This window comes from Pinus tabuliformis, chromosome 8, assembly GCF_031772625.1.
Source record: "Pinus tabuliformis cultivar Carrire ecotype Pingquan chromosome 8, CPIR1, whole genome shotgun sequence".
Classification (NCBI taxonomy): domain Eukaryota; kingdom Viridiplantae; phylum Streptophyta; class Pinopsida; order Pinales; family Pinaceae; genus Pinus; species Pinus tabuliformis.
This window is the reverse complement of record NC_142294.1, coordinates 1,585,415,512-1,585,420,689: the sequence shown is the minus strand read 5'-3', so window position 1 is coordinate 1,585,420,689 and position 5,178 is coordinate 1,585,415,512. Positions and strand designations below refer to the sequence as shown.

The 5,178-nt window shown below is 32.5% G+C and overlaps 1 pseudogene; it reads left to right on the top strand.

Moving 5' to 3' along the window:
• The first annotated feature begins 655 nt into the window (after positions 1-655).
• LOC149242111 (transport inhibitor response 1-like protein pseudogene) lies at positions 656-4,821 on the top strand (annotated as a pseudogene).
• Positions 4,822-5,178: the final 357 nt, after the last annotated feature.

The window sequence follows — 5,178 nt, the reverse complement described above, 5'->3', positions numbered from 1 at the left end:
GTTATGAGTGTTTTGTGATTCTTAAGAGGTGGTAGATATTCATGTGTGTTGATTGAGGAATGGAAGGATCCCCAACAACCACAATCTGCATACAACTATAACATAGTTTTATTTTTGTTATTTCCTTTCTTGCAAGTGTGTTTTTACTTTCATGCAAGTGTTATTTCATTTCCTAGATTGTCATCAAACTGCTTGCTTTCTAAATTATCATAGTTTACTTGCTTTCCAGTTATTTTATATTTGCTTCTTATTGTTTTTCATAGATAAATTTAATTCAGCTTTCTTTGATTCGAGTTATAATATGCGTTTCCATTCTTTATCTCCATTCTAAAAAAACCTCCTACAATAGTCTCATCTTAGGTAGCATATATTTTGGTTTTCTTCTAACTTTACAAAACCCCCGAGTTGACAAATTAAATGATAAGGATTTAACATATAATTAAGTCACCCTACATTTTGTTGTCATTGTCAGGGAAGCATACTTAGATGTAACTAGTTAGGAATATTTTTTATAAAGAATTTTAATTAGGGTTATTTGCATTGAGATGGAAATTAGAAAAGATAAAACATTCATAAAACAAAACCCCCATTCACTAAAAACAACATAAAAGAAAACCATCCATATCATGAATTCCTAGTTTTGCAGGTAGAAGAAATGGATGGAGATGGTGAACATGAGGAAGATCCTTCTGGGTTTCCCATTCAAGAAACTAATATCAATGTTCATATGAAGAAAATATCTCCATCTGTACTTCCTATCTTCAATGGTATGAGATGAGAATACCCAAAAACATTTCTATTTTAATTTGAAATAATTTGTAGATCTTATGGCTACTTATTACACATTCAAAAGTTGAATTTATTTCCAGAAACATTGAAGGATAGAGCTCTTGAATGGTTCATGACTTTAGGAACAAATTCTATAAGCACATGGGATGATATGAAAAGAGTATTTTTGGAAAAATACAAAGATTATTGTATAAACCATGACCTTAGAAATCAAGTCTTTAAGATGAATGAAAAAGAGGATGAAATCTTAGAAGATTTAGTGGAGAGATTTATGTATCAGGTCAAACTAGCTAACTTGCATAATTTAGGATCAGACACATTAAAAATTCTCCTACTAAATGCTATAAGGGATGAATGGATTGATCTTCTTAACCTGGTGGGGAAAGGAAATGTTTCACAATTGTCATTTCAAGAGATTTTTGAATTGTGTAGATAAAGAGGAAAAGCAAAGTATGCAAGATCCCCTTAGGATCCTGTTATGGAAAGAATAGGTAAGTCGACATCAGTATTGGTAAGTCAAATTGAACTTAACAATATGCTATACATTTTTGGTAATTTGAAAGAACAAATTGATATGCTAAGAATGGAAAACAAGCAAATAATTGAGAATGTTGATTCATTTATGTTTTTCCCTAAATGCAAAAAGAAACATGCTTTGCATGAATGTCCACTTAATAACATTAAAATGTATGAAATTTGTGTAGGATCACATACTACTAAAGATTGTCCATCATTACTAGGGTTAAAGGCAGTTTACCAAGGAGAAAATAAAAAATTAAAACAATCTTATTATGGGGCTCCAAAAATATCATGGAAACCTCATCAACCTGGTATGATACAAGATCTTACTTCTCAATTTCAAATTTATACACAACAATCCCAAAGTAATTGGAAAACACCATTGCCTTGGAAACCCTCACCATCTCAATCCCAACCTCAAAACTAATCTTGGAAACAAGGTTGGAAAGGACCTTATAGAAGAAATCCATCGTATCCTCAATATTTTCCTCATTATCCTCAATGCCAAGCTCAATTTCAAGCTCAATGTTATTCATACTATTAACCTTAACCACAACATCCATTTCATGCTCAATTGACCTCAATTCAACCATTACCATCTGCACAAGAACTCCAAAGGTCCATTTCCACTTCACTACCTGCACAAGTATTTGGAATCCCCAACAATAAAATACCTCAATCCACTCATAATGTTGAGGTACTGGAAAATAAATCACCAAATTCCATTGAATAACAACAATTAGAAGAGGAAAAATATTGAGGTAACTTCCAGGAATCATGGATGCATGTTAAAGAAGAGAAGTTGTTGAAACATGAGTTTCATGTAGGTCTATCACCCAATCCTATGAATGAAGATCACATCTCTAAAGACTTGCATGGCATGATATCATAAAACCAAGGAAGATAAGATTACATTGAACCTTGGTTTAAGACAGTTATTGGATCTCACGATTCCATTCTTGAGTATCTTCTGGCATTATTCAAATCAAGGCATTTGGTCTCTAATATACCAGTACATATCAAAGAGTATATTTTAAACATGAATATGAGTTTACTCATGATCTTGTTACACAACTAGATGCATTCGAAATTCTCTTATACTTAAGAGAATGTTTCATTTCTTTTTCAATAGAATAGGACTAACAAATACAAGCTTTTGTGAATTTTTACGATAAATTTGCAATTTTCTAGTGCAGTAAGAGCCACCCATTTATTAATCCTTGGCGGGAAAATTACAATAAAACAGACGATAGTGAATAAGGAGCACAAGCAAATATTAATGAGTGATAATTTTGGGTATGAGATCGATTCTTCTCATTTATTTTCTGAATCCAAATTAAAAAAAAAAAAAATCAATGTGTATAATCAAATATATATAATTATAATTATAAAATGGAATAATAACAAATAAAATCTAAAAAAAACAAAATAATTTTTAAATAAATTGTTTCTTTAAAAATAAAATTTAAATTTTAAATGGAACATATATATATATAAATAAAATAAAAATAGATTGAAGCATATATATATATATATATATATATATATATATAATTAAAAAAAAAACAAATCCGGTGACCATTATCGACAGTGATATTGGCATGAAGCTCTTTAAAATGAAAATAAAAAACAAATTCATTGACCATTATAGAAAGTGGTATTGGTATGAACCTCTTTAAAATAAAGAATTAAAAAACAAATTTCTTTCATTACCGAAAGATGAAACTTATTCTATAGAATCTCGTGAGCTTTAGATCTTACAAGATCTGGCACGAAAGATTTTATGGAAGTTCTTGCAGCTGGTGCTAAGCATGATTGGTCAATTCGGTGTGAATTTCTACTCAGCATATTTGGTTGCTGAGAAGGTGGTTTTCACCACCAAACAAGCTAGACATTGACCTTGAAAGAAGCCTGCAAATAAAACATTTAATATAAAAACTTTGCAAAATATTCATTCAAACTCTAAGTGATTTGGGGTATAATAAGAAAAAGGTGGAATGCATGCCACATCCCATGGAGCCCGCTCATACCATCAACACATTCCAAAAAAGGCAAAGAGATTACATGTAGGAGATGCATCAACCTCGAGATGCCAAGGTCAATAGATCAAGTCCCATGCGAAATGCCTAGTGATGTTGATATGAGAAAAATCCCGAATTAGTCAAAGCTGATGACTACATTCAGTATTGTCCAATGGTGCATCATAAATAAAAGACAAAACTGATTCTATAAAACTCGAGGTTAGTTGAGATCTTCACACATTTGTTAAAGGAGAAAAATCCTCCAAAACCCATCTATCTTTGAGAAAAATCGGGATTTCTGTTCATAGAATAGGGAAGAAGAAATCATGCCAAGATATTCTCCAACATGATCAAAGAATTACGTTTTTTTTGTATATGAATTTCTTTCCCATCATTATTCAATCCATCTTGATATAAGCATAAAGTTGTAGCTCTCTCTGTACTAGTCCTTGTTAGGATTTTGTAGTTTATTCTTTCTCCCCACATATTATCATAAAAAGGTTTCCCAAGATCAAGTCTATGTCACTCAAGGGGAAGCCCAAATTTTCAAATTTTAATTTTTTTCCACCAAATTGGGGGGACTATCTCACTCCATGAGTGTCAGCCATGACAACTTCTTATCCATTACTTGAGAGGCTGTACTTTAAGAGGATGACTGTCACAAATTATCATCTCACATTTCTTGCAAATTCCTTCCATATTTCGAGGAGGATGTTATGGTTTGTTGTGATGGATTCAATAGAGGTGGCCTCACTTCGATCACAAGAAAATGCACGCAATTGACCACACTTGATTTGAATGAGGAAGAGATACATGATAATGGAGAAGATTGGCTAGCTCGCTTTCCTGAGATTTTAACGTCTCTAAGATCTCTTTGTTTTGATTGTTTGGAGGGCTCGATAAATTTTGATGCACTTGAAAGATTAGTTGCAAGATGCCCCTCTCTGAAGAAGCTCAGGCTAAATAAAAATGTTTCTATAGTGCAGTAATAAATGCACCATAGCTTACTCAAATAGGAACAAGCTCATTTTTCTATGAGTTCCAACCGGAGCAAGTAGCAGATCTTCTCGCAGCCTTCAGCAATTGTAAACAACTTCAATGTTTGTAAAGATTTCATGAATTTTTGTTATAGTATCTACCTGGGGTATATCCATTTTTCTCTAATTTAACATCTCTAAACTTCAGCTATATTGTTATTGGCAGCTGAGAATTGCAAGGAATTTTTTGTCACTATCGTAAATTACAGCTACTCTGGGTTTTGGGTTCGGTAGGAGACAAAGGTTTGGAGGTAGCAGCTAAAACGTGCAAGGATCTAAGGGATCCCAGTGTATTTCCTATGGATTCATGTGAATATGGTGAAGGTTGTGTATCTGAATAGGTCCTTGTTGCGATCTGTGAGGGGTGTCCAAATCTTGAGTCTATTTTATACTTTTGTCAGAGTATCGTAAAAAAATTCAAAATGCAAATCACAAATCCTCGATTCTGTAACTGAAACCCCAAATCAAGGGATCAAGACCTAAATTTCTTAAAAAAATCATAAAGTTTAATGATTAGATTACCTGCCATGTTTATTACAACTTCGATGTGTCAATTTCTCATTTATGGACATGTAAGCTCATTTTTCTGTGCGCAGATTTTATTCAGAATTGGTTGACATTTGAATTTGTTTGATTGAAGGCATGTTGCAGTTGAGAAAAGGATGCATCAAGCCCACGCACCTCAGGTGATTGGAAAATATTCTTTGATTTCTAATTCAAGATAGAAAACATTTTTCGTCATAAATAAACAAAATCGTTCTGCACCTAAAAAGATAAATACAATAAACCCAATTGCATTGTGCTACAAAGGA